A 14007-nucleotide genomic window follows, 5' to 3' on the forward strand; every position below is an offset into this window, starting at 1 on the left:
TGCATTAACAAATGCAACTCTCTAAGTGTGCAAACCTGCACACTTCCCTTAGCACAGCTCACACACCAAAGGACAGGAAATGTATGAGGTAAGTGGAAGAACAGGGAGATTTTTGTCTCTATTGTAACAGATACAAAATCTGACTGACCATGTTAGTGACTCAGAAACGGAGAATTTGTCAGACATCATGAGGATAGATTTAAACAAATATTGTGGGAGCAATATAAAAGTATCGATCAAGTCAACGTCTGAAGAAATCCCTATATTCCAGTTTGATCAGAGTGCAAGGAAATGGCTAATCTTCTCTCATTTCTGAAACTGAGTGGAAAGTGCGCAGGGAAGAGGACAGCTAACCAGCTGAGTGGTATAAAGCTTTACCCACCCTATTACCTGCAACTCCGACAATTTTAAGCCTAGTTTACAACCTTCGTTTAATAGACCATTGCCTTGTTAACTAGTGATTACAAGTTGAAGCCACATTTCTGGCACACTACATCTCAATCTTTGCAACAACTTTCACACACAGATTAAATGGATTAAGTCTTGGTTCACATTTGGTCTCCAATAGAATTTGTTTAACAGAGCTTTATGACATGTCTATAACCTAAAATGGCTCCATTGTCATTATCTTACTAGATGCTGAAAAGGCATTCAACCTTGTGACTTGGATGTTTATTTTCTCTTGCTAGAAGCACATGAGCTTGATTGCATATTTATATGATGATTCAAAAGCTCACATTATTATAAACTGTGCATTGGCTGGCAAGATTTTGGTTACTAGAAACATTCATCGAGGTTTCCCATTGCCTCTGATTGTATTCACAGTGTTTATCAAGCCCCTTGCTCCTTTGATCCATAATTCGAACACAATGTAATCACCTATGGTTGCTATATCAATAATAAAATTATATGCAGACATCATTCTTTATTTGAAGGTTGACATATTTATACAAGTGTGTTTTAATATCATACAAAGGTTCACAATTTGGATTGTTCTAAACTTTCATAACGTAGATCATGCTGTTTAATACATCTGGGGCTATTGTACCATTCCAGCTGGAATTAAAGTATGAGAGGAGACCTAAGAGATATCTCTGAGTTAATTTCTCAAAAGATCCCGATGATCTTTTGGGCCTCATTTAAGAAAAGTGGTGCTGCATTTAATGCAGCACCCCTTTTTTGTGCCCCTTAGCACCCCCCTACCACTAGCATGTGTGCTCTTTATCTAATATACAGCTCACCATGGCGCAGGGTAGGGGAAATAGCGTCTACATTGTCTACACTATTGACGTACAGTGTAGGATTAGCACCAAAATGTTGTCGCTAATCCTGCACAGTACATAGGGACCTATTGAAAGAATGGTGTGCCCCCATTTAATGCCTGCTCTCTGCAGGTGTTAAAAGTAGCCGAAAAAATGATGTACTGGAATCTCTTAGATTCCAGTCTGCCATTTTTGTGGTCCCCCTCACCTGGGAACGTCTCCCTTGTATGCATTATGCCTGGCGCAGGCATAATGTGGCGCAAGGGGTTACAAAGTGGCACAATGCATGTATTGTACCACTTTGTAAATGTGGAGTGCCAAATTTGGTCCACATTGGGCCACATTAGCGTAAAAATAATGACTCTAATGTGGCGCAAGGAGGTGCTGGCTCCTCTTAAATCTGGGCCTTAGCCTCCTAATTACTCCTCCTTTTTAGGTAAAGTTAATAATACATTAGAGCATATTAAACCAATGGAATGTCATGCGCCTACAGCATTGTGATGCATTGCTAATATAAAAATGAAAATGTTACCTCTTTTCTGGTTCTTTTATTCTGTTGAGTCTCTTGTTTTCTAATTGTGAGTGGTTTTTAGGATAATTGACAGTAGATACTGGCAGCTAGACAGCCTTTTCTTAGTTTGAGAAGGTGCAAAATACCAATATCAGGAGGAGGACTCGTTTTTCTTGATCTTCACTTCTTACATGTTTCTTCTTCTTTATATTGTTCATCACTTTTACAGCTTCAGAAGGCTCAATTCAGTTTTAAATGCGCCAAATCTCATATCCAGATTTGCCTTGATTTCTTCACATTCCCAATACCCACAAAACTATGGATTTCATAAGCATAATACATTTACGATTAGATGTACTAATATATAATTTACCAAATCGTAAATTACGATTGCTAAGAAATCACATTCTGTGATTCAGTCAATCAAATGTAATATCAAGTCAATGTTATAAGTAGTGATTTCGTAGATTCCTGAAATACTATGGTCCATATTTACCCTTTTTTTGACGCACAATCGGCGCAAACTTACAAAAAATCAACTGTATTTTGTACATTTGCGCCGATTTTGGGTCAAAAAATGACGCAAATGCGGCATTAAAAAAGTATAAATATGGGCCTAAATCACAAAAAGTGATTTGTTAGTGTTCACAAAATGTGAATGCCACATAGACCCACAGTGAATACACAGAATCAGGCAATACATTATTTCAATCACATTGAAAATAACAGGAGCTGCCAGGTAGCACGTAATGGACTTACCATCTGCTGCAGTCTACAAGAATCGCAAGTCAAGAAGGTTAGCAAGAGATGTCAGGAACTAAATGAATCAGACATTTTCAGATGAAGAAAAAAAAATACTTCTGGAAGAATGGATGACCAACCATGAACAGTTTTTTGGAAAAGCTTCTTCAACAGTTCCAGAAGCCACCAAAACAAAGAAGCTGGAACATAATTCCAGAACATATTAATGCAATGGGTGTACCCACACACAGTGTTGCAGAATTTAGAAAAAAAGTGATCTGACCTTTGCTTCAGGACTAAGGAGAATCTTGCAAGTCAGAGGAAGGAAGTTACAGGACTAGAGGGGGCACATCCACACAGCCACCACCCACACATTTGGATGACCCAATTGAGAGTACTTTGACATCCAAGGCTGTATTATGAATAACTTCAATTTACAAATCTGGACCCAGTCAGCCACCTATGGCTAGTTTGTATAAATAGAACCTAGACACTGTGATTTGTCTTTTTCCTTTATTATAGGTGTAACATGTCATTTCTACAAATTTTGAAAAGTAAAAGTGAGAAGAATCCATTATGTTTTTTGGTTTATATCCACAACATATTTGCGTTCTTTTTTCCAACATCCTAGGGATTCTAAAGGTACACAGAGTTTGTGGGTTCCCCTGGAGGAGACCAAGAAATTAGCCAAAATACAGCTAAAATTTCGTTTTTTTCAGAAAAATTGGAAAAGGGGCTGCAGAAGAAAGCATATACTTTTTCCCTGAAAATGGCATCAAGCAAGTGTTCACTTTGCTAAAACCACCATCTTCCCAGCTTTCAGGAACAGGCAGACATGAATCAGAAAAACACATTTTTCAACACAATTGTGGCATTTTACTGGGACATACCCATTTTTACTCTTTTCTGTGCTTTCAGCCTTCTTCCAGTTAGTGACAGAAATGGATGTGAAACCTATACTGGATCCCAGATGGCTATCCCATTCTGCAAAGTAGATAAAATTCTGAATTCAGCAAGGGGCCATTTGTGTAGATACTTCAAGGTTTTCTTGCAGAAAGTAACAGCTAAAATTAAACAATATTGAAATTGAGGTGAAAAAAAGAGCCATTTCAGTCCACATTTTCTTCTATAACTTTTTTCAGTTATAGCAGATTTTTGAAAGCAATATATCTTTACGTCTGCTGGACTTCTCTGGTTGTGGGGATATATAGGGCTTGTAGGTTCATCAAAACCCTAGGTACCCAGAGCCAATAAATAAGCTACTCCTTGCAATGGGTTTTCATTGTATACCGGGTATACAGCAATTTATTTGGTGGTTTATGAAGAGTCAAAAATAGGTATCAAGGAAACCTTTGTATTTCTAAAATGGGCACAAGATAAGGTGTTGAGAAACAGTGGTTACTTACACATATCTGAATACTGGTGTCCCCATACTAGCATGTGAATTACAGGGCATTTCTCAAATAGACTTCTTTTTCACACACTGTCTAACATTTGAGAAACAGTGGTTATTTACACATATCTGAATACTGGGGTCCCCATACTAGCATGTGAATTACAGGGCATTTCTCAAATAGACTTCTTTTTTACACACTGTCTTACATTTGGAAGGACAAAATGTAGAGAAAGACAAGGGGCAATAACACCTGTTCTTCTATTCTCTGTTCCCCCAAGTCTCCTGATAAAAATGGTACCTCACTTGTGTGGGTAGGCCTACTGCCCGCAACAGGAAACACAACATGGACACATCCAATTGTTTAATTAAAATCTGACGTGTTTTTTGGAAAGTGCCTAGCTGTGGATTTTGGCCTCTAGCTCAGTCGGCACCTAGAGAAACCTACCAAACCTGTGCATTTTTCAAAACTAGACACCTAGGGGATTCCAGGATGGGGTGACTTGTTGGGCTCTCACCAGGTTCTGTTACCCAGAATCCTTTGCAAACCTCAAAATTTGGCAAAAACAAATGTTTTCCCTCAGATTTCGGTGCTGCAATGTTCTGGAATCTGAGAGGAGCCACAAACGTCCTCCCACCCAGCATTCCCCCAAGTCTCCTGTTAAGAATGGTACCTCACTTGTGTGGGTAGGCCTAGTACCCGCGACAGGAAATGCCCCAAAACACAACGTGGACACATCACATTTTTCCAAAGAAAACTGACCTAGGAAAACCTAGCAAACCTATATATTTTTGGAAATTAGACACCTAGGGGAGTTCAGAATGGGGTGACGTGTGGGGCTCTCATCAGGTTCTGTTATTAACAGCAGCTGTGATCCAGGGCCGGGAAACCCCACTAGATATTATATACATTATTAACAGCATTGATAACATACCTGATGCCATTAAAGCGCTATTTGTGACTATTTGTGAGGAGACTCAGCGACATAGTAAAATGTATTGCCATGTAATTTTCAGAATGTAAAACTATGGTAAGAATGTAGAGAAATTAACTATTGCTACAGGGGTGCTTAGCAGAAGACCCAAAATGAACCATATATATTCAAAAGGAAATTATGCATTATATCAAGGATGTAGCTAAGAGCTTAGGGCAGGTTACATCATCAATGGAATTGCTGCAAACATATTGCATGATCAGGCAACCCCTGTTGTAGAAAGTGAGGAGGCCTGTATCTGACTTTATAAAATGTAGGCATATTATTAGACTGGCTGCTGAAAGAGGAAGAAACAAGTTGCAAATATTGGCAGACTAACTCCTTCAAGCTAAGAAAGTCCTTAAAAGATGTTTGTGAAAAGCAAAATCCGAAAACCATTATTTTTGTCTTACATTGTGAAGGTTAAAATGTAGCTTGAACAATATTTGCTACATTTAATTTATTTTTGTCATTTCCACTTTCTTGTGAATAAACATGGAAATACGAATTACTTCTCTACATTTTGACTACGGGCCTCATTACGAGTTTGGGGGTCGGACCGCCAGACCGCCATAGTGGGAGTCGCCAAAAGACCTCCATATTGGTGGTCTTACAGACTGCCATATTACGAGTTACACAGGAATGACTGCCTAAATCCAGTCAAAAATGACAGCCACCAGCACCGTTGAGGGCATGAAATAGGCAGTTTGACCACCAGCACCGACAGCCCGTCAACCAACCACAAAGGTCAGGCATGCCGGTCCTCCAATAGTAGTCCAAACCACGGCAGTTCATAGCCACCAAAGTAACACACAACACCAGATTGGATGGATTTGAAAACAACACAGCTGACACACATTGCCACATTCGACACACCTGCGAAGCACACTATAAAACACACTCCTTCATACACCACAATCCTTTGCATCTCCAACGCCAAACACAGAAGCCACAGTGCATCCAAACAATACTAAACAGCAAAATAGGCACCGCTCCAACTTTCCCAAGCACCCTCAGCATCACAACCATTTGCACTACCCAAATTCATAAATTCACCATCACCTGTTAATTTGCTCCTTATTCCTATCACCACCATATCACCACAGACAAATCCCTGTTTCACTGAAGATGAGTTAAGAGTCATGGAGGATGAAATCATGAGAGCAGAGCCACATTTATTTGGAGCGCAAGTCCAAAACACTAGCATCACCAGGAAAATGGAAATGTGGCAAAAAATAGTTGACAGGGTGAATTCTATAGGCCCCACTCCACACACAAAGGACAACATCGGGAAGAGGTGGAACGATCTCAGGGAGAAGGTCCATTCCATGGCATCCAGACACCAGCTTGCAAGGCCAGAAGACTGGTGGTGCCCCTCCCCCCTTTACAACTCACATCCTGGAAGGAGAAGGTCTTGGCCATCCTGCATCCTGAGGCCTTGACAGAATACCTGGGGGAGTGGAGTAGGATAAGTCACAACACAAAAATATCTCACCACAATGTATTGTCATGCATGCTCACTGCTCACCTTTTGCCACCTTACTGTCTCCCTAATCGTCAGCCCAGTGTCCACCAGGCCATAGACCCCGGTCTGGCATCTCACACAAGAAGTAGACTCGCCTGGGCGAACAACATCTGTGTATAGTGTGTGTAGTACAGGGATTGACAGCACTACAATTCCCAGCAGGCACTGTTCTACAATTACTAAAACCAGAATAGTGTATCCTTCTCTAAATTAACTTGTCTGTCAACTCCCCAGTGAAGTGTACCCACCTGAGAGGATGACCCTTGTGTAGTGTATGTGTAGTATAGGCACTGACATGACTATAAATCCCAGCAGGCACTGTTAATGTCACTCCACTCAGCCAGCCCAGTGTCCTCTGCACCAACGACCCTTGTTACTTAACTCCCAATTGAAGTCCCCTCACTTTATCGGATAACATATGTATTCTGTGTGGAGTACAGAGACTGACTTGACCGCTCTGTCACTGTTACTCCACTCAGCCAGCACAGTGTTCTCTGCAACAAAGAGCCCTGTGTCCCAACCCTCTGTTAAAGTCCACTTACCTGGGAGGATAACATGTGTACAGTGGGTGTAGTACAGGGACTGACAGGACTGCTGAGGCCAGGAGGCTCTGTCACTGTTACTCCACCCAACCAGCCCAGTGTGTCCTGCAACAAAGAGCTCTGTGTCACAACCCTCTGTTGAGGTCTACTCACCTGGGAGGATAATGAGGGCAGTGGGTGTAGTACAGGGACTGACAGGGCTGCTAAGGCCAGGAGTCTCTGTCCCTGTTACTCACTCATCCAGCCCAGTGTTCCCTGCAACAAAGAGCCCTGTGTCACAACCCTCTTTTGAGGTCTACTCTCCTGGAAGGATACCATTTGTGCAGTGGGTGTAGTACAGGGACTGACAGGACTGATAAGGCTAGGATGCGCTGGTTCTGTCAGTACAAACACCAGAACAGTGTTCTCTTCTCTGAAGTCCACAATGCTTTTGAATTTCATATGATGTGTACTCACTGGGGGAGCAGGCATCTGTCAGGTATTGGAGAGCAGTGAGAGTGACGGGACTGCAACTCACAGCAGGCACTGTTCCCCCAACTCCAAGCAAAAAAAAGTGTTCTCCCTAAAATTCCCCTATGTACCAAATCACCATTGAAGTGTACTCACCTGGGAGGAAATCATGACTATAGTGTGTGTAATGCAGGAAGTAAAATGGCTGCAAATCACAGGCAGCTCCTTACTGTCACTCCAACCACCAGTCCAGTGTACACTTGCAAATATACCCTTCTTTGGGAATTCACACATGAAGTCCACTCACCTAGGGGGATGACATATAACAAGTCTATGAAGTGCAGGAAGTGATATGACTGCCAAGGCCAGGAGGTTCTATCTCTCTGAATCGAAACACAAGCACAGTGTGCATCTTTTCAAATATCCTTGCTTGTTAACTCACAATGGAATTGAACTCACCTGGTAGGATGACTTATGTATACTGTGTGTAGTACATGGAGTAACATGACTGTAATGACTGTAAATCCCAGGAGGGCCAGTCCCTGTAAGCCCAACCACCAGGCGAGTGTTCATATGTCATAATGCATCTGTCTGTGAACTCACAAATTAAGTTTTCTCACTCAGGAGGGACCAAGATACAGATCACAGCACACTCTAAGATGTGGCTAACCACTTAGATCCATCTTGAACAGGTAAGTCAAGATGAAACTATTGTGGACAGGAAGGACTGCTTGGCCTGTGTGAAAAAGAACACCAAAACCAAAGGTCTCAAGATTCAAATCCTGAATGGTATTGGCAGCAGACACATTTACAACACACTGACCACATGATGTCTCCAATCACATTTACAATAAAGTGCTGGCTCTGCCTGCATTACAATCAACTAGGCCTTAAAAGGTTCAACGCCACATCCTGCCCAGCCACTGGCTTGCTGCATTGGTGGCAAGATATAAGTCTATGTGCTTCCTCCCAAGTGCTAAATAAGTCATACATCTTGCAGCTGGTTGGCTGAAATGGAATTGGTATGTTTCACAAATGTTAGGTCACTAAAATGTATGCCATGTGTACCTGTCACACAAGGGAAATATGCTAATCCAAAGCGTACACAGACTTTGCTAAATGCCATTGTCAGCTATTGGAGATAGATGTCAAAATACAATCTGTAACATTGTATATCTCACTTCAACAGGTCAAGCTGGACTGGGGACACCGAGAATACTGAAGAGACTGCACTACCCCCATGGATGAAGCTCTCAGTGAGGACAACACTCCTGCACGTTTGGATGTTGAGGATAGTTCTGGCCCATCAGGGCAACCTGGTCAGATGACACCAGTGAGCCTGGCCGTGACCACATCGACTCCTCTCAGCCCGGTTGCATCATCACAGACAGCCATTCGCCTCCCAACTTGTGTCCCTAGAACAGTGACAACAATCTTTTACCCCCCAGTCCAGGATCCTGAGTCACAGCAATACACCTCCGACAATGATGGTCCTGGAACCAGTCGTAGGGGGCAGTCTGTAGCAAGGGCACAGGCACGTGGGGGTAGGGTGTGTGGGAGGGATGTTGTGGCCCAGCGGCATGGGGACAGTGGGGATGATCCTGGCCAAGACACCATCAGCCAAGTCTTGAGAGCCTATCAAGAATCCCAAGGCATGATGGGCTAGGTACTTACTGAACTCAGGGAAATGAAGCAGCTGCAGAGGGACTTCCATTGTGAGTCACTGGAAAAATGGGAGGCCACCAACACCATCATGGACTCTCTATCAAGATAAGCAGTACCCTGATCAGGGACTGAGAGCTATCCCATAACCCTTCCTTTGGCCAAGTAACTCCAGTCCTTTCAACATCAGTGGCAGTCACTGGAAGGGAGGCCCTGTCAGGGGTAGAGCCCACCTCAGACACCCCTGCCTCTGTAGTAGCAGACACTACCCCCACACCTTCCCGCAAGCGGTGACGTCCAACAAAGAATACAGGGCATCGGATGGCAAGACACCAACCACTGCCAGCAAGTGACCTCTTCCTGAAGAAACTCCTTTGTGTGCCACATATTCACTCTGTTGATTGTTCATCAACCACCTTCCATTTTCATGGTAGTAGGACACTGGACTATGGACTTCCACTGTTGTGGCATCTACTAAAATGATGACATCGACCATGACTGATCCCTTCACATTCCTTTTGTGTTGCATGGAGTTATTATGTCCTGCACCTATGGCAATAAACTCACCTATTAGAAAAACATTGCGTGCTTGCCTCTGTTCAATATTTTCAGATGTTGAGATGTAAGCCCATGTGATGCACACGAGGAAGACACAAGATGGTAATGGAAAGAGGTAGTCACAGGTAGCGCCATGCTGAGGATTACTAGCAACACATTGATACAAGTTGTTGGTTACAGCAAACATTTTATTGCACTGTACAGCAATTAGGCTGTCAAAATGTCTGGACTATCATATCCAAGAATAGATGAACCATAGCGAGTCAGGCTAGATACACCCAGGTACAGTCCCCTAGACCACAGAAGAAAGGGCTTTGTCAGACTCCGTTCGGTTGAACAGGCCAACAGAATTGTGGATGTTGTCACCAGCTTGAGCGTTATCACACACCAAAACCAGGACTGTCAACATAACATAAGCCATGGCACAGACAGAATACTGTGCAACAATCCCTGATCATAGGTCCATCCCATTACAATGACCAAGCATCTGGTGGTATGATACAAATCTATGTAAGTGTTGTGACAAAGGCACTGTGGCCTGCAATGATTAAACACATCTACAGCTACATACAGGTCATACAAGATCATTGTCTACACAATGTGAAGGGAGAATGCATGGATTGCACTTGACAACATATCTCAAAGTCATATGATCCCACCCATGAGACAACCGGCCCGACAAACCTGTGTATTGTACATTTCAGACTTCCACCCACCCACTGTGCAAGCAGGTTTGGCACAGGACTCATACACCCCCAATCTGAGACTACCATTACCTGGATCAATCAATGTCCACTTCCTATGTCAGAACAGCATCAGATACCTGCCAAAGTCACAACTCTGAAATGCCCACATGAGGATGTCAGGGTGAAGGTACCTGAATGAAACAAAGACAATGAGCTTAGGTTGTAAGTTCATACCTGTGACCAAAAGCTCATATCAAACATTAGTTGATACACTTAAATTGCAATAAGACTGACACAAACACAGCAGATAATCAAGGTAGTGAAATGTTCACATCTGACTTAGTAGGTAACCTTTGGCTGTATGCTGCAAAGCATGAGATCCCCTATCTTTTGGAAAAACTCTCTACTCCACACATCCTGACAACTACTGTTCCTCATACATTCACAGTAATAATATCACATTACATACTTACACTCAGGTAAAGTAGTGATTGATGAGATCTACCCGCAAGTCTTCAACTTCCTGCTCATCACTGTCATCCTCACTTGGCATTTCAGGATTCTCACCCGGTGGCACTGCTAGCTTCCCCTCATCTGGGATGTATGGGATATTTCTCCGCAGGACAATGTTGTGGAGCATGCAGCAGGTCACAATAATCTGACACACTTTTTCGGGGGAGTAGAGGAGGGCTCCACCAGTCTTGTCCAGATATCTAAATCTGGGCTTCAGGAGCCCAAAAGCCCGCTCCACGACACACTGTGTTCTTCCATGGGCATCGTTGAAGCGGATTTCCCCAGGTGTAGTTGGGGTCCTCACCGGCATCAATAACCATGAACAGTTTGGGTATGCAGAGTCCCCTTTGATGGAATGGGACATATGTGGAACTAGAAGTCCCTCTCATCAGATTTGTTGTAGTAGACATTGCACACACACAAACAGGACAGATGTGACTTACCAACCAGCCAGGCCCTCTCTGGGTACAGTTGTGACATCAGCTTGGAAATTTCTCTTTTCTGCATAATGAAGGCATCATGAACTGAACCCAGAAAAAAGGCACTGACCTGTGAAATGTAGAGATCCCCCAAGCAAACAACTTGGACATTGATGGAATGGAAGCTCTTTCTGTTGCAGTACACTTGTTCATTGCAATGTGGTAGGACCAAGGCAACATGTGTACCATCAATGGCTCCCACAACATGTGGGATATGTGCCAAACCATGGGCAAAATCCTACAATGAGGAAACCGGATATAGCTGTCGAGATGTTTCACATTGCTGAGAATACATCCTTCAAAACCAGACTGAACATGGGCTGGGTCATCCCAGCAGATAGAGAAACTGTATTTTGAAAGGACCCTGTGGCCCGGAAGTGCAACACTGCCATACTTTTAAATGGATGGTATGCTTGTTGGATGATGAATGGCAGGCATCAGATCTGCTCCTATTGACAACATAGGTCTACAATGGTTTTCTTATTCAGAAAGTAGATCTGGATGATGTGGCGTTCTTCCATGGTCTGAAGGTCTGGCACTGGATGATGGACAGGAAGTTGTTGCATTCTTCCCCTCCCTGGGTATGAGAAGATATGGGTATTGCCATTATCTAATGTGTCCCTTCCAACATACAGGATGCATGTCAATGATAAAATGTGACAAGGCATGTAGTAAGGTGTGGACATGATACACAGTACACATCACAGCTGATATTCACACAGAAGTCACATTTTACTCTCTTGCTTTGCAACACATATGTACACATCATGTATCTGGTGTGCATTAAAAAGGTCAATTTGACTGTGACTTGATGTCCCAAGCTTAAAAATTACATTTGTCAGGGAGGGGGGGAGCGGGATGGGGTGCTGTCCCCTAATGCAATTTGCCATAGGTGCTAAGCAATTTACAACTATGTTGGACCTACATGGCAGGACAAGACAAACACTCATTACTGCAAATGGAAACATATTTGAAGGTGCGATGCATCATTCGGAGCCATATAATGCATTTCTGGCCTCGAACATGACAGCTGCCTGACCTACTCCACTGGACAATAGGAACCACCCGCAACCACCAGGGGAAGTCGTCATGGCGGTAGGTGGTTGCAACCACAGCGGACACAGTCCACTACCTGAGCTTCTGTGTATCACCTCTGAGAGCAATCATGCCATGTCCAGCAGGTGATAGGGCCCCAGCCCTCTCACCAGTGGAGTTAGAGAAGCTGGTGTCTGAGGTCCTATCCCTGTATGGACAACTCTATGGTGCATCCGAGGAACAGGTAAGAGTCTCATATGCACACATTGTCTCAGTACGTCACCATATATTTCCTACTCACAGGCTAAAATGTGCCCATGTGTGGCAGAATGTCAATTTAAGTTCATTTAGGTGCAGTCTGTGTGGCATCAATGGGAGAGTCAATGTGCATGTATTTATGTTCAGAGCCAGATGTTGAGTTCTAATATATTTTGGTGTGTGTGCATTGAGTGTTCCCTGATCTACCTTGTGTTGGATGCACATGACTGGTTGAGGTGACATTACAGACATCCCCAGACAATTCTTACTTCATGGATGTTGTCAATGTGAAACAACATGTATGTGCTTGACAGCATGAGCTCTGTATGCATGTTGAATGTGTCAGTTGTGTGTGAAGTGAGCAATGTGTATTTTGCTACAGAGATTCCAACCCAAATCTTCTTCTTCTAAACTGTTGTTTGGAAGGCATATCCTGACTCACTCTGCCCTTCAGGTTGCAACACACACACCATGTGCCAAAATGCTGTTGGCTACATGATGTACTATCATGCATGGATGTGATGGGAAAGGAGTGTCATGAACGTTCTGTCTGCTCAGCCTGCAGAAACCAGGGCCTGTCAAAAGTAGCTCACATTATGGGTCCAAGTCTAGGCCGGTGTCGAATAACTCTTGCTATCCAATTGTGACACTGTGCACACTCCCTGTATCCCAGCATATATACTGTTGTGAGGCCGTATCTTTGCTATGTGCTAATCTGCAGTTTAATGAGGCTCTTTTGTCTAATACGCATGCACATGGTTTTAGGGGAGAGTTAATGATCTGTGACTAATGTGCACTTGCCATCATTGCCAATGTATGTCTCTGACCCCTGACAGGTCCCTTAATCCCACAGCCCTGTTGTCACCTTCATACAGGTCACATACGTGCTGTGCAGGCTCATTGCATTTCTGACATTTCGAAAGTGCAAACTGTGCGCTGTTTCCTAGGAACCCATGATATGTGATTCAGTAATCTTGTCATATTGCTGGAAATGGACAATGGATGCCTATGTTGTATTGGCTGCAATCTAAGTAATATGGACACATGCTGTCCAAAAGTGTGTTATGGGTTAATGATAAGACACACACAACCCCACCTCTTGAACTGGAATGAGTCTGCATTTGTATATGCACATGTCCACACATGGACAGACTAGACTCTTCCTGTACCCACCGTGCCAGTCTCTTCATTGTCACCCGTGTGTTATGTTTGAGGTTGTACCCTGGCAGTAGCCTGTAGGGACTGTATGCAGAGGACCATTTTCACAGATTGTGAGTGTTTCGATGCATTCATGCCTAATGGGTCTACCTTTCAGAAGCCAGAGAGGTGTGATGTATCACATAGTTTATCAGATCTCTGTCAGATTGATAAATCATGTCCCACAAGATGTCAGTTGACCTACCTAGTCAGTGTAGGGC

The sequence above is a fragment of the Pleurodeles waltl genome, chromosome 3_1, assembly GCF_031143425.1.
Source record: "Pleurodeles waltl isolate 20211129_DDA chromosome 3_1, aPleWal1.hap1.20221129, whole genome shotgun sequence".
Lineage (NCBI taxonomy): Eukaryota > Metazoa > Chordata > Amphibia > Caudata > Salamandridae > Pleurodeles > Pleurodeles waltl.